Raw genomic sequence first — 22,468 nt, forward strand, 5'->3', positions numbered from 1 at the left:
AAATCTCCCACCAGCCTAGGAGGAGAGGTTATCTTTATTTTACATCTGAGGAACGGTATTTAAATAGATCACAAGCTAACTCGAGGTCACACTGGGCTTGAGTAGAGGGATGGACTAGGGAAGCAAACTCGTGACTCCCGGAATCCCAGACTCCCACCAGTACCCGTGCTATCTGTATGCTACATCTCATCGTGGGCTCAATGAACCATGCGAACAAATGATCCACCGCGTGTGGTTTTTTCTTTTTTCTTTTTTTTTTTTTTTTTGTACCCAGCGTTAAGTCACTAAGGCAAACAGGGATTTTAGGATGCTTGTCATTTGCTTGCTGGTCAGGGTTTCTCTTAAACAGAAGAGGTGAAAACCCAAGTTTGAACAGCTCTTTCAAAAGCCACCCTGCCTTCTGCAGATGTTGAGCAGTCCAGCGGGGAAATACACCAAAAATGCTGACCTCAACTTTGAAATGGGTTGCCACTTGGGGTCCTAACAAGACATTCTGATAGCCATTCCTTTCAAAGCATGACCAAAAAAAAAAAAAAAAAAATTCCAAGCCAACTACTACTCTGTATGCATTACTAGGTCTGTGAGTCCTTGAAGGGGGAGAGGAACGGGTCTTGCAGGAATCGTCACTTCCCCAGGGAACGGTGAGTTTACTGGACACGGGTCACAGGGCTGGGGGTGGGGGGAGGCGCCCCTAGCCGACCTGCAAGTGTTGCGTGGAATTACAGTAGGAACGACAATAGCAGGAGAGTAACTGTCTATCAGCAAAGGTAAGTCTTCAGAACCTCTGCAGGGACAGGAAGGAGCTCTCCTGTTCTCTGCCAGCGGCCCTCCTGCCAATTAATTCACTTCTGTGCCGGTATTTGTACTGTGAGAAGAAAATAATCTAACGGTCATTGGCACCTCCATGAGCCATGAATTTGAACCTAGCCATGGTCCCGGTGGATACTCTCCTAGATGATGACAAGCAGACCCTAGATGAAGGTACTTGGAGCTCCTAGGCTCTCACATCCACTCCCAGCCAGGCGGTTACTGGTCTGGGCTGCGTGATTATTAGAGGCATGGGCAACACTGCACTGCCCTCTGCCGCTCCACTAACTGGGGCTGCAAACTTCCCTTAGATTCTCCTCTAGGAGGGGAGTGGGGTGGAGCAGGGGGTAACCAGGTGCAGGGGGGTGGCTAATGAGAGTAGATGTGATGAGCACTGGGTGTTACAAGGCACCTGATGAATCGCTAAACTCTACCTCTGAAACAAATAATACACTCTGTGTTAATTCATGGAATTTAAATTAAATAATAATAACAAATAAAAGTTTAGGAATTGAAAAAAAATCCCCTCTAGTTAAGGCTACAGGAAGGGTTTCAGGATTTCTGGATGCTCATTTGCATCTTCCATTTGCATCACAGTTGCAGGGGATGTTCTCTCAGCTGGGAACGCTGGGGACCCAGACAAGCAAGTCCTAGCAGGGGTGTGGAGAGGAGGGATCTCCTGCTGTGAGTCCCTGTAAAGTGGAAATCTGTTAAGAGCTCCCTTAGAGGGACTCTCCAGAAAGCCTCCTCAGAATATTTTCTGACACACAAGTATTTCTTTTTTTTTTAATTAAATTTTTTTATAAACATATAATGTATTTTTATGCCCAGGGGTACAGGTCTGTGAATCGCCAGGTTTACACACTTCACAGCACTCACCACAGCACATACCCTCCCCAATGTCCATAACCCCACCCCCCTCTCCCAGTGTCTCTCCTCCCCCCCTCCAACAACCCTCAGTTTGTTTTGTGAGATTAAGAGTCACTTATGGTTTGTCTCACACAAGTATTTCTTTTTTTTTTTAAAGATTTATTTATTTGACAGATAGAGATTACAAGTAGGCAGAGTGGCAGCAGAGAGAGAGAGAGAGGAGGAAGCAGGCTCCCAGCCAAGCAGAGAGCCCGATGCGGGGCTCGATCCCAGGACCTTGGGATCATGACCTGAGCTGAAGGCAGAGGCTTTAACCCGCTGAGCCACCCAGGTGCCCCTCACACAAGTATTTCTAACTGGGGTCTCAGGGATGGCTCCTGGAAGACATTGCTTTGGCCTGAGGAATCCTGACCTTTGTCTGTTTGTGGAAAAAGAAGCTGTTGTAGCTCTGGACAGGCAGACTCATTTGCGGAGGAGGGGAGAGAGAGAGAGAGAAGGTATCCAATGTGTCTCCCTCCTGAGAACAGCCCTGGGTCTTTCTGTATTTGTTCCCTTCTGACATTAGTAGCCTTTCTTCTCTACACCCCTATCTGAACCAACCTGTGTGGCTTTAATCCTGTATCAGGTCAGGGCTGAAAGTTCAGGCCCATTCTTTCCCACATCCTGAAGGATCCTTTCTTTCCTATGGCGACCATCCTCCTTCCTTTACCATTTACTACTTTCCTAATGACCCACCATCGGGCCCATATAAAAATGGTGCGTCTTTCCTGATGGTAGGGCCTGCTGTCTGTGAGCACTGTGATCAGAGCTGAGACAGGAAGTTTTCCTGTACTTGGAGGAAACAGACTCCTTGGAGAAACAGTCAGGTTTCCAGTGGGGGCCAAACTGGGAGGTAGAGAGAGAATATATACCAGGACATATATGCTTTATCATAAGATGCTATACCTTTATACTTAGTTCTGCTTACATTTTGTTACAAAAATACTTAAATGAACACAACTCATAGGAAAAGTATAATGAAGTCTTATGTTCTCTATACCCAGGAAAACTCTCTTCTTGACATCTCACTGGAGTCAAACTTGAATGGTTTAAATTTTAGCTACTAATTTGGGGGGCAAAAGAACATAGGGCAAAACACGGGGCAAAAAGAACATTTTTGGGGGCTGTTGAGAACATAGGATTCCAGGGTACCTCTGATAACACCTTTCAGTTCTACTTACGGGAACATGAGATCAAGCTAACCATGGATATCAACTTCAACTTCAAATGTGATTTAAAAAAAAAAAAAAGAGAGAGAGAAATCTGTCTGAGGCATTATGGGACATGGTCCCATCACTGAAATACTTCGATCACCTACAAGCCAAGGGTTTTCAGATGATTCTTAATTGAGAATGTGGTAGGCAAAACAATAGCCCCCAACACTGGATGGCCAGTCCCCAAACCTTCTGAATATGTTATCTCACATGATACAAGAGACTTCCCAGATGTGACTAGGGTTGTATTCGTAGAGATTGAGAGATGATCTCACATTATCTGCATTATCTTGGGCGTGGGGGGAGACAATCTGAACCACATAAGTCCTGAAAAGTGGAGTAAGAAGGGAAGAGAGGGTGGTCAAAGACGCAGCAGCATAAGAAGGATCCATCATCCCATTGCTGGCAGAGATGTAACTCTGTATAAGGACCAGAGAGACGTCTTCAGGGGCTAAGCGTGGCCCAGCCAACAGCCAGCAAGGAAACTGGCACCTCAGTCCTACAACCAAATGTTCCTGGATTTTATCAGCAACCTCAATGAGCAGGGAAACGGATTCTCCCCAGAAGCTTCCAGGAGGAAACGCAGCCCTGCCCATCTTGTGTTTTTATCGGGTGAATCCAGCTTTGAACTCCTGTCCTCAAGAGCTGTAAGAAAATAAATGTGCAAAAAAAAAAAATGTGCATTGCTCAAGCCAGCAAGTGTGCAGTGATTTATTTTGGCAGTCACAGACTATGAATAGAAGCAACCAGGTGGCATAGGGTAGGACCAGTGTAACTACTGAGCAGAGCCGCAGTGCTCACATCTGTGAGGGATACCGGCCACCTCCATGGTTGGCCTCAGGGAGAGGAGAACACAACCAAATTTGGTCAGGGCAGATTGCCCAAGGAAACTGGCTCCAAGATTTACCACCCCTGAATACACAGGTGTTTCACAACGTATCACCATCTGGATGCACATTTTTAATGTTCTGTTTCATCACTGTTAATTTTAATGTCCTGTGAATATTTTGGGGGGGTGAAGACTTTTATATTAGTAACATATAATGTATTTTTTGTTTCAGGGGTACAGGTCTTTGATTCATTAGTCTTATACAATTCACAGCACTCACCATAGCACCTACCGTCCCCAATGTCCATCACCCAACCACTCCTTCCCTTCAACCCCCACCCCCAAGCAATCCCGTTTGTTTCCTGAGATTAAGAATCTCTTAGGATTTGTCTCCCTCTCTGGTTTCATCTTCTTTCATTTTTTCCTCTCTTCCCTTATGATTCTGTTAATATTTTTAACCACAAAACCGATTATCGTACACACGCAGTTGTTTTAAAACTAATCATATGTGGACAGATGCCACTGAATTATTTGGTAACTGAGTTTGGTGCCCATAACACCAATGGCCTGGCTCTGCCCATCTGTCTGTCCTTTCCATGAACCAGGGAGAGAAAAATAACTTCATCTGAAATTGTTGCTCCTGTTAGAGAAATCTCTAAGGAAGGTACTGACTGAAAAACAGCTGAAACATTCAAACCCTGAAAGGGCACATTTGGTCACATTTGAAAAAATCCCAAAGTTCACTGATGGCTTTCCACAGGGCTCTCCTGAGGGCTGTGGGCAGGTCTAAAAGGTGGGCTGAGCCATCAAAATCACTCACTTAAAATACAAGGAAAGGGTTGACAACTGATCTGGGACTGGTATTCAGCCAAAATTATTAAGATGTTTGCCTTCAATGCCTTCCTCTCCCTTCGTTGAACCTTCTGGTTCTCTCTTAGGGTTTCTCCAGGATCTTATTTATGGTCCCATATCCCACCCACTGCTGCCCAGGCTTCTGTGTCCACTGGAGCAAAAAAATCCAGGGCTCCATGCTCCAGATATCCCTCGAGCTCTTCTTCAACCATCTGCCCTTCAACTTAATGGCCTGTGTCCCTTCCACGACTTTTCACTAGATGTTTCTGTAGAAAGAAATTTGACAAAGTCATCTCTGCAATGAGGTAATGAAAGGGAATGGTTTTATGTGCTATCTCTTTCAGGTGATGCAGTTTTAAAAAAAATTTTAATTCCAGTGTAAGTAACATCAGGTGATATAATTTTTTTAAAAGAGAATCTTCCTAAAAATGTTATGTCTTTATCTAAAGTAATGAGATCTCTGTGGTGGGTTTCAGACAGAATGTTGGGATGGAAGTCACAAAGGCGTGGCAGACAGGCCTCTCCTTGACTCTAAGTGTCCATCCTCATACCATGCAGACCTCTGCAAACTCCACATCTCAGCAGGGGTGTCTCTGACGTATCCATTAATATCTTGTGTTAAGGGGAGGCTAACTGGGGTACTAGATCCAAAACATGATGACCGAAATAATGGCGAAGTTTATTTCTTGCTTTAAAAGGAGCATTGGCCAAGTGGACAATTTAGGGGGTCTCCCGTCTTTGTGAAATCACTCTGGGCCCCAGGCTGATGAAGTCTCTGTAATTTTCAGAATGGACCACTCAAAAGTTGGCCAGGGACAGCCTCTCTTTTCTACCCAGCCACAAGGAGGAAATAGCATGTAGTTAGCCATTTGCCACTTTTGCAGGATCACACCTGGAAGAAATGCTCACCATTCCACTCACACCCATTGGCTACATCTCAGCCACATGGCTGATCCTAAGTGCAAGGGAGGCTGGGCCTTGTTTGGCAAATTAGGGCCAAAACAGGCAAAAGTTTGAAAATTTTCCATCAGAAGTGCCTGGCTGGCTCAGTTGGTAGAACCAAGGGACTCTCGATCTGGGGGTTGTGAGTTCAAGCTCCATGTCCAGCATGGAGCCTGCTTATTAAAAAAAAATGAGTAAATAAAAAATTGCTGTCATATGCACATATCAGGATACTAGCAGCATCATTTGATATTAGAAGGAAAGACTCTTTTTATTGTTCGAAGAAACTCTTTAAGGGACTTTTTTAATACAGAAAGCTTACCCCTGGTTTCAGTTTCATACAAGTGGTTGTCACAAAGAAGAGAGGAACAATTCTGTAAGGGCATGGGAGTGGCCACCTTGAGGGAGGACACAGCTCCAACTTTGGGGAATTACTACTATATTTCATCCTCCGGGACTAGCACGGGACAAAAACGAAATTGAAGTTTTGGACTCAGAACTGGGTCCAGGGGGACTCCCACTTTTATGAGGAGCGACTGAAACCATAGCAACAGGTCCACAAGACAGAGGGAGGAGAGAGACATCAAGTAGGGGACTCCATACGTTGGGAGACGGCTGCTGCAGGTGGGTGCAGGGGTCCCTGTTACTAAATTCTGAAGATTCCTGGCACGTATTCCCGTTCTTATCATGTATCCTCAAGCTGCCTTGTTGGTGTCTGTGCTGGGGTGGGGGGTAGATCTGTACAAAAAGAGGGGAGCCAAAGCCTACACAGGGACAAACGGAGCAGGGAGACACTTGGCGCCTGCACCGCGCATGCCCAGCAGTTAGCGCGGGATCAACCCGGCAGGTGCGTCTCGCCGCTCATCCTCAGTATCCTCTACGCGGGGGGCGGGGATTCGTGACGTCATCTAACGAGGACTCAGAGTTTGGTGGTTTCGGCCAAGCCAAGAGGTACGCATCCCTGGAGGGCCAGAGAACGCGGGTAGAGGATTAAACAGGCTCCGAGGAAACGCGTGTGAATAACCCCAGAGCGCGTGTCCTCGTGCCCAGTGGTGGTGGACGGGCCCTGAGTGCTGCAGCCAAGGCAGACGGGGCGGCTGACACGCTTAGGAAGACCGCGTAGCCGAGGGACGCCTGGGCTGGCCCTGAGGGAATGAACAGGTAAGGGCAGCTGGGGCACTGAAGGACACCCCAAGAAGGACAAGGCAGGAACCGTGGGCCGCCCGAAGAATTACGCAGCTCGGTATGTTTGGTTTGCATTCAAATAGGCTTGTTTTTCCTTGTTACTGCTTGGGGGTCTGTCCACTGGATTTCCTGATGACATGATAAGGCAAGGGCTTTGCTTTAATCTGGGGTGCGTTTTCTAGACCCCAGCTTCCTAACCAGTGTGCCCATTACTGGTCTGCTAACACATTAATCCCTCTGTCCCCCCACCCAGGCTGTCTGCCTGGTGGCGGTGGCCTCTGACTGTGAGCAGCCTCAGTGGATAATGCCAGTGTGCTGGTCCCCAGTCAGCATTTCCTAGTTGTGCTCTAAAGCAAAACACGCAGGGGAGATCTGCAGCCTTTGTATTGGGAAGTAATGTTGACCCTGATAAAGACCAGGAGGACGGAGGCTTTCGACTGTGGCATCCACTGTAAAAGACGTCATCAGAGTTCACTCTCTATAGTTACTTGCCCTGGCAGAAGGAGCTGTTTTTCTTCTTCTTTCTTTAAACAGGCTTCCTTCCCAGCTTCTTTCACCAAGGTGGAACCCAGATTCAGCAGGTGGCAAAGCAATTCCATATACCATTTAGCAATGAGGGGAAACCCCTGGTGCCATCCTGGGAAGGTTCCGCAGGGGGTGGGGGCGGGTTCCAAAAGCAGGTCGGCTGCGAGTAGAGGTTTTGGGGACAGGGACACGCACAGCAAGTCAGAGGAGCAGGTGAGGCAGGAGAAAGGGTGCCTGCGGAGTTTATGTGCGAGGGAGAAGAGGGTCCCTGACAATGGTGCCTTCACTCTTCCAAGCCCTCAGCTTGCAGTAGCTGCTCAAGCGAAGTCAGAGGAGTTGTAAGACTTGACTGTTTTTCTTCAGGTGGACGTTGGACAAGATCAAGGAGGAGACACGGGGAGTCAGTGAAGGTTAGGGGGGCTGTAGATGGACCTGTCCCATTTTGTTCACCCCTTTGTCTCATGTGGCTCGTCATTGCTGTGTGATATCCAGGCCTCTGTTCCCATCTTCTTCCCCAAGCAAGCTCCTGTCTCTCCGCCCCACCAGTAAGCACTCTGGCCAGAAGAGGGCAGCATGTGGAAGCAATGATTATACAAATCCTGACCCTGCAAGACAGGCATGGCCTGGCCAGCGGGCTTCTCTGTTCTTGCTTACTCTAGCAGCAAACCTATAAAAGGGACATGAATTAAAAGCTGAAGTCATATCAAGTGACTCCCTCATCTCGTCCCCTTGCCAGCTTTTCAAAGAAATCGTAAATATTTAGGGTATAAATATCAACTTGGCTTCACAACAGGCCTCGTCTTGGCCAGTTCTCTGAGAAAACTTATGCAGAATATAGAATGCAAAGATCCAGATCTTGTGAGTGATTTGCTTAAACTGTGCCAGCTCTTATAATGCGGTTGGCAAGTTGAATTTGTATTCTACCCAGTTTTTTGTTTTGTTTTCAAAAATTATTGCACACGTCGCAGATCAACTTTCCCAATACCTACTTTTTGAGTATCTTTTTGGGGTTCCGTGCTGACTGGACAGAAGGGGGTATGCAGATGAGCACAAGGAAAGGTAACAGGTGATATGGATGGATGGCATGGGTTTGAAAGAAATGGGAGTTTGGGGAAAGGAAGAGAACGTTCTAAAAAGGGAGAGCACGTGGGAATAAAGAGGACGCTTGCCCCATCCCCCAGCACCGTCGAATATAGGGTATGGGAATCTGGCAGTGTCCTCAGGGGACAGCTAAAAATGAGTTAGGGTATGAAAAAGAAGTCTTTTCAACATTTAGAGAAGAAATTGAGTGACGCCTAGGTGGCCTTGTCGGTTGAGCGTCAGCCTTTGGCTTGAGTGATGATCCCAGGGTCTCAGGATTGAGTCCTGTATCGGGCTCCCTGCTCAGTGAGGAGTCTGCTTCCCCCTCTGCCTGCTGCTACCCCTGCTTGTGCTTGTACTCTCAGTCTCACTCTCTCTGCCTCTCTCTCTCTCTGACAAATACATAAAAAAGTCTTAAAAAAAAATAGAGACGAAATTGAGATTACGTTTTGCTGATAACAACTATGAGGAAATAAAGGGTTTAGGGATGAACACGTGGGCAGTCTCCTGAGTGTATCATCTGCGCACAGAAGGGACCCATGCTTGCCTTAATGTCTCATGTCACCATCATAAAATTCCTACTCATTTTTGAAACAGCACCTTTTCATTTTGCACTAGATTCTGCAAGTTATTGTGGGAATCATAGATATGTGCAAGTTTGGGGAAAGTAGGACTAGGGAACGTGCAGATCGGTATGCAGATAAGAGTCTCCATGAGGCCTCGGGAAGTCTGAATTTCTGGATAAAGTGTATCAAGTGAATGGGTACAATTGCCAACAAAATGAGTGCTGATGGTCTTTTAGAGAATGGCTGTTTCCACTTCCAGTGGAGGCAGTGTTCAAACCTCTTCCTGTTGTGTGGGTCAGGAAAGGTGGGTCTGACCTGGAGTACATGGGGCCTCGCTTAGGTTTAAGGGTACTTGGTTCTCAGTCCTTTCCTTTCTGCACTGTAGTGTGAAGTGTGGTGGTGTTAGGTCCCCCAGTAATGGGTCCGTGATTAAAGGAGCAAGACTGATAGAAAGCGAAGGCCAAACAAAGCTTTATTTCGTGCCAAGCATCAAGAATCAAACCAAACGTTCGGGGCTGCAACTCTTACAGAGAGGACGACCCCTCTCTGCTTCACAGACTAGCTTTTAAGGGCAAAGGCCATGTGGTTGGGCCTGGCCACGCACAGGTGGCCAATGAGATTGTAACACACAAAGGAAACTCCACAGTCATGTTAGGTCACACATAAGTGACCAATTGAATTTCAATTTACCCTAGTAGGTATTTGAACTAGCCTATCACCTTGGTCAGAATTGGTGCCCAAAAGGCAGGTCCCATACCTCTTGGTAGCTAGGGAGACAGTCTGTGCCCCCACTGATTGGATACCTCTACCTGGCCTGACCCACCCTTGTATTTGGGCTTTGTTACCTGTGACTGGTTTCCTGGGCTTGTTTTTAAGTAAGTCCCCTGGGGGGAAGGGGGACAGGGACAGTTTAAGTTTTACTGCATAAACAACAAAATGACTGTTCAAGATGGAATCGCTCTGGCTAAATAGGCCCTTACAGTGGGAGATGAAAGGGAGCTTTATGAGCTTTCCTTAAATCCCACAGTAGGCAACCCTGTATCTGGAAGAAAGGCATCTTACCAGGAAGTAGTTAAACATCTGAATATGGTCAAGTATGTTAGACTTAGGCTTACTGAGTACGATATCAAGCTTAAAAGGCCTCTCCATTGCCCCTGCCCCAAGACTACACAGACTCTTAAATTTCTCTTCTTCTTCTTCTTCTTCTTTTTTTTAGGTAGGCTCCATGCCCAGTATAGGGCTTGAGCTCCCCTGAGATCCACACACTCTAGCGACTGACCCACTCAGGTGCCCCGCCTCTTCAATTTCTTCTAACAATATTTAGGGGTTTTTTTTTGTTTGGCCCTTAAATCACCTGCAAGTTTATGATTCTGTGGTAGATAGTAGGGCTCTAACTTTTTTCTTCAATAAAGTGTTCCAGGATCGTTTACTATTTGATCCCATCTATAGATATGACCATTTTTGATGTGCCCTTCTGCTCTACTGATCTACTTGGCTGTCTCTGCAGTGTTATCACACTGATTACCAACTCTGTCTTTCCAGCATATTCTGATGTCGTCCAGCAAAGACCTCCTTCTTTTCCACAGTTTTGCTAGGTCTTTTCTTCTTCTAGATGAATTCTAGAATCAACCAGGTCAAATCACATAAATAATTGTTTTAGGCTATTACTTTGTGTTGAATCAAATTGAAAACATCCCTTCAGGAAGAATCAGCATTTTTTTCCAAAAGGGACTCTTTCCCAGAAACACAGTATGCAATTTATGTTTAAAATCACAAATCCTCAACCCTGAGTTCCATTCACCCACCCGTGCTAATTTGTTTGTTTTGCCGATAACAATCCTTTTGCACATTTTCTGCTTTCTGTGGAACCCGACATCTTGTTTTTCACAGCCATGTGTTTTCACATAACTGAAGGGCAGAGAATACGCAACAAATTAAGAGTTTGAAGCCAGTAAAAACTGCATACTTAGGAATTTTCTAACTACTATGAGACTTTGTTCATTTTTAAAATCTGTATTGTAAATTGTTTATTCTCTTAAGCACTGTGGAAAGATTTGGAATGTTTTGCCTTTGAGCCTGAGGACGTCCGTATCAACAATCCCTCTATAATCAGATGGTTAAAATATAAAGCCAGATGAAATTAAATGCCAAACATTGCAAATGAATATACAGTTGCAAAAGCATTCCCTATATGTAGCTCACTATATTTTTCAGAAATCCAAAACCTTCCGCAATACCCATCTCGTATAATGAGGGCATTCAGAAAGAAGTGAATCATTTTTATTCAGCCAGTCGCTTATTCCACTGTCCAAAGCTAATCAAGGCATGTGATTAATAATATTCCCTTAAAATTGCATCGTGGGAAGTGTTTTCACTTAGGTTTAATGAAAAACACTTGGAAGCAATTGAGTGCTGTGGAGAAGTGGTTAGTGATTATCCTTGTTTATGAATTAGCATGACGCTGAAGCTTAAAGTTTTTAATCTCTTTTTCATAACAGTGTTTCATCGAAACAGAAACAGCAAGATTGACAAATGTCAGAGGGCTAGATCTAGCCTGTGAAAGGAGCCAAAATCTGAGAGTCTGAGATGGAGGACTGTGTAGCCAGATGGAAACGAGGAACCCAGCAGGGGGCAGTAGAGGCTCTTCTGTCCCCATCCTGGGCAGGCATTTCCAGTTAATCCAGCTTCTGAGCCCATCATTAAGAAATACCTAATTCCAATCATCTATGGTCTCCTCGTTGTCATGGAAACGAAAGTAGGCGGAGTCACAGTAGGACAGGAAGAATAAAGGTTTGTACATAAAACCCAAACCCTTGAGCAGGACTTTGTTTTTCCAAACCACCGGAGACTCCTATTCATAAAGAATGTGTAAGTTTCGATAGCCTCTGGACATGTTATTGTGAGGATTTTTTTCTTTCTCTTTCAGTTGGGAAGGGACAATAAAACTTTAATCAGCAATAGTTTGCAATTTAATAGTGAGACTCTTGGCAGACTCCTATGGCTTACTAGTTCAAAGGGAGCTCATTGAAATGTTTTAAATACTAATGATGGTTAGAAAAAGCAAAAATTTAAAAATCCCAAGTGTTCTCACACAGAGCCTCCAGGGAACGATGTTACTCACAAGAAGGATTAGGAGGAGGGACACTTCAGGAGTAGGTTGGATTAATATTTGCAAGGCACAGCAGTGTAATTCTCCAGGATAGTTCCCAAAGATCTGTCCTGAAAGGAGAAAGGCCTTTCTTTTAGTCTTTATTGTATTTTTTTAAAAGATTTTATTTATTTATTTGACAGAGAGAGATCACAAATAGATATAGAGGCAGAGAGAGAGAGAGGGAAGCAGGCTCCCTGCTGAGCAGAGAGCCCGATGCGGGACTCGATTACAGGACCCCCAGATCATGACCTGAGCCGAAGGCAACGGCTTAACCCACTGAGCCACCCAGGCGCCCCTCTTTATTGTATTTTTAAAAGTATAGTTGGTGGAAACAACATGGACTTTGGAGCTTACAAGGTGAACTCGAAGCCCACCTGCACCAATTACTACTACCTGTGGGATTGTGGCCAAAATTACTCCTCCTCTTTGTGTCTCAGTTTTTTTTAATCTGTAAAAGAGTATCAGTATTTACCTCGTAGGGTTGTGTGTAATCAGCATGAAGCACTGTGATGTTGTGATTTGTAATAAATATAGATTTGGCCTGTGTCTCTGTTTCCAGCACAGGGGACTTAAAAACCTTTGGAATTTCACAAAGGGAAATGGGACCACAGCGGAGTCTCTTATGTTAATGAGTTGTCTTCAGAAGCACTTAAGGGAGAGTTCTGTTGCTGGGAGAACCAACCAGGTGATTGAGGGTTGGACCTATCAGTCCCACCCCGAGGCCTTCCGGGACAGGGAGGGGCTGGAGCTTGAGTTGGTGGCCAATGGCCAACAATTTCATTAATCTGTTTGTGTAACAAAGTTTCTGTGAAAGCCCAAAAGGACCAATTCTGAGTGTTTCCTTGTTGGTGAACACAGGGCAGTTTGGGGAGAGAACTATACCTCTCTAGGGCATGGAAACTTAGAGCCTCTTCCCCATACCTTGCCCTATGCATTTCTTCCATGTGGCTGTTCCTGAATTATATCTTTTTGTTAACAACCAGTAATCTGGTACGTGAACTATTTCTCTGAGTTCTGTGAGCTGCTCTAGCAAAGCTATCTGTCTTAAGGAGAAGTCTTTGGAACTTCATTATAGCTGATGTGGGAAACAAAGGCAGAAGAAAAATTATTAATTTTCCTTATTACAAGTCCTTGAAACAGGTAGAGTAACATTCCTCTAGGGATTCAAGTGCCTCCAGGTTAATACTTTGCTAAGGGCAAAAGGCAGTCCTAGCCTGAGTCTCTCTCCCGCCTTCCCACCCACCTGCAGGATCCTGTAAGTCTACTTTAACATATAAAAATTCTTTTGGAAACTTCTTTTATCTCTAAACCCCCAAAGATACGTGTTAGCAATCATCCCCCAAGCATATGACCCACCGATAGACATCTGAAGGGTCCCATGACTAAGGTTTTATTAGATGGTAATAAATGACCTTGTCCCAACAAAAGCTAATCCCCTCAAGGTCCTGGAAACCTTGTTTCCAAAATTCCTTAGAAACTTACGCTATCCCTAACCCCTCTCCAACTTTAGGGTATATAATGGGCCACTCCTCATGACCCCAGTGCAGCTCTTTCTGCCCACGGGTCCTGTCCCTGTGCTTTCATAAAACCACCGTTTTTCACCAAAGACATCTCAAGAATTCTTTCTTGGCTGTCAGCTTCGAACCCTAACATATTTCCTTAAGCTCAGGTGTCTTTCTGGACTTGGCAACGGGCATCTCAGTTAGTGGGGAGGGGGCTGTCTTTTAGGACGGAGCCCTTTACCTGTGGAATTTGGGTAGAGAGTGTCAGAATTGACTGGAATTGTAGAACACCCAGCTGGTGTCTGAGAATGGTTACTGGCATCGAAACTGCTCCCAACCCCTCTCCCCCACTCCTGGGGAATTGGGTGTGGGACATTTAAGCGCTTAGAACTGTATAGAAGTACTTAACAGACATTGACTCTTGTGGCAGAGACAATTAGTGCTCAATACCGATTTATTTGTTCCACTGCATTTCCCAGCCTCCTCTGCATTGATTTAAGAACATGTGCCTCATCGTAGCCCACGACCAAGAGCAGCAGGACTGAAGCAGTTAAGAGCCTCTGTGCTTTCATGGTCTCTTTCCTGAGGAAGAAAATGTGGAGGTTACATGTTCCCGATGGTATCACTCCAAGATGGAGGAAAGCCAGCCAACCCCCATAAAGGTACGATGAGAATTGTTGTGCTATGTCCCCGAGATTTCAAGGTTAACTTATTATCACAGCATAAGGAAGACATGAGATTTGACTATTAGAGTTCTTTATAATTACTGTTCTTTCTAGATAATGACTAACATTATTGAGATAGAATAAGTAGCAGACTGCCTTTCCGTTCTTAATTAACAGAATGTAATATTCTTGAGAGTAAGACTTTTTTCTTAATTAGCATTGAAACCCCAGTGCCTAAAATAGTGCTCAGCTAACTAACTGCTGTATGTGTATTTCATGTGTGTGTGCGTGTGTGTGTGTGTGTGTGTGTGCAGACACTGCATTTTCCTTGTGCAGAACATTCTTAATACATTGTGTAATACACGAGAAATTAAAACCAGGTCTTTGCCCTCAAGGAATATATAATCCATATGGGGGGACAGATGCCCTTTCTCTTCCCTTACGGTTCCCACCCCCAGGTGCACAAAGCAGTGATCCTGCTGCTTGGGATGAGATGCCGGATTTAAATGCTAACTTACACCACAGACTGAAGACAGGCAGATAAGGGAACACCCAGCCAGAGTAACAAAAAGCAGGAACCTGAAGAGATAATACCTCAACAGGTTAGAGAAAGAGAGGGACCTGAATTCAAGAAACAGGTTAGTGAAATAGCTGGGGGCAAAGACCTAGGACTCTCCACCGGAGACTACTCCCGTTAATGCGGCAGGACCAGACCGAGAGAATAATACACGTTGGAGAGGGGAGAGAAGGAAAAGGGATGCCGGATGCCATGGTAGACCACCCAGGTCCTTGCTTTAAGACTAAAACAACCACTCCCCAGATGCTTGGACTGTTGTCTGTTCAATCTCTCCACTGAGACCCCTCCAGAAGTTGCTTCCAGCTGAAGGGAGCCCTCTGGGCCAAGGTTCCAACCTTCCTCCAGGGACAGCCTGTATCCAGTAATTGATGGCATCTAAGATACAAGGGCTGGGCCTCTTGCCTCCATGAAGAACCCATTCTGAGGGGTCATTCCAGCTCCACGCATCCCATGGGATTGTCAGAGGCCTCTGCTCTGACCATATCACAGCCCGACCTCTCTCACTGCTTCCCTCATCCGGCTTCCCTCACTTCTCCAAAGATAAGAATTCCCCAGTTGGCCCAGTGCTTCCTACATGCAAATCTCCACCTCAAAATCTGTTCGGCGCCAGATAGTAAGGGTGACACAGATGTACAGATGGTTCCACAGGCCAGAAGGAGCTTAAACTTGTTGCAGGAAGAAAAGAGGGTCTCTGATGAACTCTGAGGGGGAGGAAGAGAGCCTAGGAAGGATGTGGCGTGGTAATGGAGGGTGGTTGGAGACAAAGATCTCTTTGGAAATGCAAAAATCACTTTTAAGAATTTTGCGGAATCATCTATGGAGCCCTTCAATGCACTTCCACTGTCTAGACCCAGAGTACTGGCTGGAATGTGTCTAGTATTTCGAAGTCCACTTAGGACTCTGAGCTACAAATGTGATGAAAATCAGGGAGTGAAATTCCTTCCTTGGCTCCATTTCCAACAGAATCATTTGACTAGAGAGGAGTTTGAGAAGTAGCCAGATTTAATGAGAATTCTAGGTTTCTTGAAGAAAAAACTCACCATTTTGTGACCTTTCACAATGTAGAACTGGGATTCTGAGAAAGAGCCACTAAAAGCAAGACTACATCCTTATATGGTAGAGCTGGCCAGAGCTGTCTCATTCTTCCCAGTCAGGTCTTAGTGTTCAGTGATGGTACTGGCCACAGAATTACAGACTACAGTAGTAGTCTGTCAGGACAGACACACACACACACACACACACACACACACACGCACACACACGAGCGCACGCACAGAAAAACAAGGGCAGATAGCCAAGAGTAACTAAGTAGACATAAGCTATGAAAAACATTTATCAATTAATGTTGATTGTGTGATTTGGTCGCATTTTCAGACATAATTTATGTAACATTTAGTAAATTGTCTACGCAAATAAGACCTTTTCTCTCTGCTCACCTTTCTTCTTAATTCTTCGTTCTTGCTTTAAAGATGGTTGTGAGACACTGGGCAGTACCGGAACTTCATGTCTTAAATCTGATCGCTCGGAGAATGATGTTCATTTGACAGAAACCACGTGCAAATGTAATAAATGTTATCAATGGGGTCTTGGGAAACAGCCATGTTGACTGGAGCAGTTTCTAGGAGTGTTGATTGAATATTTAAATAAGAACTTTGGGAAAAAGCTTAGCCTTCTAAAATGTTTTTATAATGGGGCCATTAGCTCCAGTGAGTTTGGCATGGTATATTGGTGATCACAGGCTGATGAAGCAGATGTTCTAAGGTGTAAATGTGGGAATTTATGTGTTCAAAGGAACACACAAAGACGGGACATCCTAAAGACAGGATGTGTGCCATGAATGGTTTTGACGCTAATGAGCCCAGTAGGGTCGGAATTGTCTGCTTTCTAAACTCATTCAGCAAATATTTCTGGAGGCTTCACCCTGTGCCAAGCCCTGCATGGGAGGGTGTTTGGCAGATTTAGAAAGAATTAGAAATGATAAAGCTTTCTGAATTCAGAAAGATAACGGCAAAAAAGGCAAAAGAAATGAAGGATTTGGGGAGAGGACTAAAACTTGTAATTGAAGAATTAAGAGAGCTGAATGTGGCGGTGGGGTTAACAGCAGCACCTGCTGCGATTGTTGCTAGAACTTACTAAAACAGTTCATGTAGAATGTTCTATGCCTTGCCTCGCATTCCCGCAAAACTCTTGAATAGAGGTGTGTGTACTCTGTGACGGTGCGTGTACTGTGTATGGGGAAATGAAAGGGTACCTGTCCTTGAGATGCAGTCCTTCCAGAAGTCCTGCCTATGTTCTCCAGGGGATGAGAAGGGAGAAAACACCCAGCCCAGCAGCATAAGGAGCAAAGCTGAGCCTCATTCTCTTAGGACTCCTTCATCTCCCCACAGCTGTCCATACAGACGTGCAATTTCTTTTCCCCGTGAGTTTGTAGGCTTATAGGATGTCATAGCTTCTGATAGACCACAGGGAACTTCTGGAGAGACTGAAGCAATTTTCTGAATTTTTGCTTAATAAGAATAATTCAGTCTAAGTGCCGAGTCTGCATAAATACTTTCTGACAGATGAAACAGTTTATAAATCCTTATGAGCTTCCTACTGCACTTGAAAAACCCTTTCCCCCATCTGTGTGCCCTGAGAGCTTGTTGTACGGGAAGGCCTCCCACTCTGAAAGACAGAGGCAAGGTGTTATTGTTTTCTTTATTTAAACAACAACAACAACAAAGATGTAATTGTCTGGCAGGCCTGAGGTTCCCTCTGACTCAAATCTCCCCAGTTCTGTCCAGTTGGAGCAGAAAGGCACTAGCAGGAGCAGGAGTGAGCCAGATTCTCAGGATTTCCCTGTCAACGCTGCTAGGTCCTTGCTTGATGGGTGACAAATGGCTTTTCTTCTTTTTTTTCTTTCACCCTTGCAACCCCTGACACATCTGAACTCTTGCTCTTGAGTCTTCTCTGGCCTTTGATGAGAACAAAGCAGCTGTGTGTTAGGCAGAGGTGAAGTAGCCTTTGAAGGGGTTATTTTGGCTTTCATAAGCTCCAAATAAGAATAAAGAGAAGTGATTTAACTTGCCCCAAATGACAGTATATTCTGACAGGAGAGAAGAACAGCATATTTGGGGTTTTCCTCATCATTGTTTTTGGCATCATTCTGTAACTCCCATCTGACACACCAAAGCCAGGAGAGAGAAGGAGCGTTCACCTCCTGTCCTTTCTTCGGAGCTGGACACTTGGCTTTCTAACTCTTCACTCATCTTTTTCAATCCTCCTGATGTAAGCGTTGTGTGTGTTATGGACAATACTTGGAGACCTATATCTTTGTGTATTTCTTTGGGCATATTTTTGTGTATCATTTACATTAATGAAGTCCCGAGGGAAAAACCTACAGGAGATGGGGTGCTGAGAGACAATTCTCCACGAGTCTCTCAAGTTTCTGCCCATCTTGTGAAAAATACTGACGGTCCTTTCTTCTGGGCCAGATTTCTAAGGAGTAAACAGTCTTGGACACTAAGTATCTGCCTCTGGAGCAAAGCATGGACAGGCTTACTGCCCGTTATCAAAGATCCAGGTTACCTGGGCTCAGGTATGACCCACAGTGGTATAAAGCACTGCATGTCCTCGTGGGTTATGGCTTCCATCGCGATGCCCTGTGGGACCTGAAGCTACTAGCAAAGAAATCTTACTGCAATCTCTGTGTGCAGTAAGCTGTTCTTTATCTCTGATCCAGGAATCTTGTATCCTCTGCCAGCCTCCGTGAAGCTGTGGCAAGCTAACTTGTTTGTATGTAACTTAAACTGTCAGACTGTTCCAAGTTCTTGATCCATGGTTCCAAGTTTAAAATGATACAAGGAGATCGACTAGTGTACAAAACCCCTGACAAGGTTCTTAATGTGTTGATATTGTATTAGACTGCTCAGGATGTCCCAGTGCTTTCTCAGACTCTCAGAAACTTATCCTGTGTGTGTCTAACAGGAGGTGCACTCATTCATGGTTTTCCTTGGATCATTATTTCTAGAAACTTCTTAAAAGTTAGCAAAAAGAGCATTCAACTTTCAGACTACTGTCTAAATGTTGTCACAGCTTTGATCGAGGATAAAGCCCTATAAATGGTTAGGACAGATTGTGCTCACTAAGCATACAAATGGTGTCTCTGTCCCCATTGCAGAGACAGGTCCACTTATTCTGAGCCACTCACCTATTCAAATCAATTTATGCATTTACTTAAAAATCTATTACATAGAAGTAACTAAGACAGGCCCACTCTTGTCTTCGTGGAACTTGTAGGTAGATTAATAGGGAATAGGATAGGATACCGTAACATAAAAAATAGTTACATAAATATTATTAAGTTATACATATAACAAGTAAAGGCTATGAAGTGCTCTGAAACAAGATGGAGGATCAAGTGGGTGATTTTTTTTTAATTCTTCAGATTTCAAAATTAGCATAGGTTAGCAAAGAACTACACACTGCAAAACTACAAAACTTTGAACAATTCATCTTTTTTTTTTTTTGCCTTAGAGCTTATAGATAAATAAGAAATAGGAACTAAAATATCTGTGTTCTTTACCATTTTACCTAAAGTAACAGTGAATTTTTGGAAGGTTTCTTGAAAATTTCTTTAGAGAAAAAAGACCTTGCTTCATTGACCATCTTTGAGGAGAAGCGGAAGCATGTTGGGCAGTTGTGTAGGGGTTAGAGCTGCTGGGAGTGTGGGAAAGGAAGAGGCACATTTCACTTCTCAAAACAGTAGAGTAGATTTAAGACCTGAAGGAATGTTATCACCTTTCTCAACAACATTTCATAACTATATTTAGGTGACTACAGCCTATGATAAGCCCCTGATCCCTTAAGTATTAAAATCAGTCAATTGGCCTTTTGGCTAAGATCAAGTGTAAAAAGGAGGAGGGGAATGAATATAAAACAGTAGTTAGTTACAGACATCATGAATTAAAATTCAGAAAAGCAAAAACTTGTAAAATTTTCTAGTCCGCTCTCAGGTTCATTTGATTCAAGGGTTGATTTGAGCAGAAAAATGGCAAAACAGCAGAATCAGCTGCTGTTCTGTAGGGAATAGTCTAGGTATCCTATTTGTCTGTCTCTCTATCCCTGTCTCTTTCCCTGCACGTTTGTGAAATATATTTATCTAATCAGCTTCCCGATTAATTCAAACATTGGTGTTTTCATTTGTAAATTTATTCTAAATTAAGCAGATAATTTGCTAAAATCTGTACTTTTGCCTAGTGTGGGTAAAATATAATCATAAAATCCAAGAAATAAAAGCTATTTTTAAGTGGGAATGAAGAAAGCATGGGATAGGGAGGGATTTGATTGAGGGATCGTTAAAAAAAAAGAGGGAAGGTATTATTATGTTCATCTAGATTAAAGGAGCCTAATCCACTTGAAATTATTCTTTTAAGGTGGTGCCAGAAAGGAATTTATTTTTCTTTGTAGTAATGCTAGGACTTGAAATAACTTAACTAGTAATTAGTTACTTCGTGGGAACGAAAAATCTCATTTGTGTTTGCTGTACTAAAAATGAAGGCAAAGAAGCCAAGATGTGGTAGACCAGTTCTCTCCATTTGTGAGCAATGGTAGATGTTTATCTCTTTTTCCTTGAATGGTGCATATATATCCAGATGAGGCTGATACTCACTGCCAAAGCAGAGGGATCCTTGCTATCCAGCAAATGATACCACTCCCAGCTTTTCTTCTGGTTTGATGACCCTCACTGCACTGTGCAGCTCATTTTGGAGAGGGATCATTCAATATACACTGTCCCTTGCTTCTAAAAGTAAACACCTTACAAACTGATGTACGGTTTGATGTCAGAGAATTGTTAGATAAGTATGTTTTCCCTAACTATTAGAAGCACAAACGCCCCCTCCTCCAGCATTTTAATTTTCTGAGACTTTCATCCTTCCATCAAAGTCAAATAAAAGTTCAAAAGGCTGTAGCCCTTTCTTTCATTTATTCATCTCTGTGAGGGAGGGAATCCTGGAGTGAGGTGTAAATGGGGTTAAAGGCCTTTTTTTGAGTAAGAGGCAAGTCTTCATTCTATTGTCTGTGTTTCGAAACACCCAAGTGGCATTCACATCCAGTGCGGACACATAGCAATAAAAATCTGCTGTTTCCTGTAGGACTCTGGGTAGCTGCTACTCCTTTATCTGAAGTACAGCTTTTAAAATGATATAAACACCTCACTTCTATTGTGGTTTAATAAAGGAAATCCTCCTGCTGGATCCAAGTCAGTCTCACAGTGCCTGAACAGAAAGCAATTGTACTGGGTTTATAATGGCATTCTTAGCCCAATGCATCCCTTAAAGAGTAGCTCTAAGAGACACTACCTTGAGAATTTTGTATAGAGTAAACCATTCCCATTTAATGCCAACTGAAACTAAAGCAAATATTTTCTTCTTTAGAAAGTTATTGTACAAAGATTTTCATTGGCAATTTAAGTGTTGCGAATCAGTGAGGTTTATAGACAGTATACCTTTGGATGCACTTTTAAGTGGGGTAGAGTGTGGGCTTTTGGTGGGCTCTGGCAGTTGGACTTATAGAGACATTTACCTCAAAGACTGGTTTTTGGACTAGCTACATCATAATCAGTGGGGGAATTTTAAAAATTCTGCAGATTAGAAGACACTAGTCCCAGAGAGTCTTATTCCGTATGAGGCAAAGCTTTGAAATCAGCACTATTTATATCTCTTATTCAATGTTAAGATATGCCACACTTGGGAAACAATTTTCAAATCCCTAAGATACTTCAGTTACTTTTCTTAAAGTGCTCCTTCATGAAAACATGAAGAAATAAGAACTTTGAACCATGTCACAATAAATGGATCGTTGCTCTCTTGTTTGGTTGGGTCTTTATTTTTTCAAAGAAAATGTTGTGGTGGCAAAGCCCTGCGTGGGAAGAGCCAGCTTAGGCAAATTTAAGTAATTTGTCAAAAATGTTTTAGGTACTCTTGGGCCCTCTCCCTGTCCACAGTTGCCTACGTGTTTGTACCAGCCAGGGTAAATTAGGTTATACTGTGGAAACAAACAGTCCCCAAATCTCAGTGGCTTAATACAGCAAAGTTTATTTACTGTGCATGCTGCAGATCCATATGATCGACTGCAGCTAAGCTCCAGTCCGGCATTTTCTCTGGGGCTCAGGCTGACAGAACAGCCTCTGTCTAGAACACTGCTGGTTATTATGGCAGAGTGGCAGAGGGAAAATGGTGAATCACGTGCTATTAGGGCTTCTGGCCTGGGAGGGTCACACAGCTATGCCTGAATTCCATGGGGGAGGGCGTATAATCCCCCAACAGGAAGAGACAGCAAATATTTGAGAGTGCACCACGTAATTCTTTCTAGAAGATAAATAGTCCTCGTCTTAAACTGAAAGCAAGTATTTACTGAGTACCTACCATGTTCCAGGCACCGGGAATACAATAGTAAGTGGAAAACACAAAATCCCTGAAGTCTGGGGTTTTCATTGAAGGAGTGGGGGGAAAATAAAATTAAATATTGTTCTCTGAAGTAAAGGAGTAAGAGTGATAAGCGTCTAGGGTGTTGTGTTTGACATCATCAAGGAAGTGTCTTGTGAGATATTTGAGTGTAGAATTTAAAGAAGAGAATGGAGACTATTCCAAAACCTGAGCAGGAAACGTTGAGACAGAGAGCAA

This window comes from Meles meles, chromosome 3, assembly GCF_922984935.1.
Source record: "Meles meles chromosome 3, mMelMel3.1 paternal haplotype, whole genome shotgun sequence".
Classification (NCBI taxonomy): domain Eukaryota; kingdom Metazoa; phylum Chordata; class Mammalia; order Carnivora; family Mustelidae; genus Meles; species Meles meles.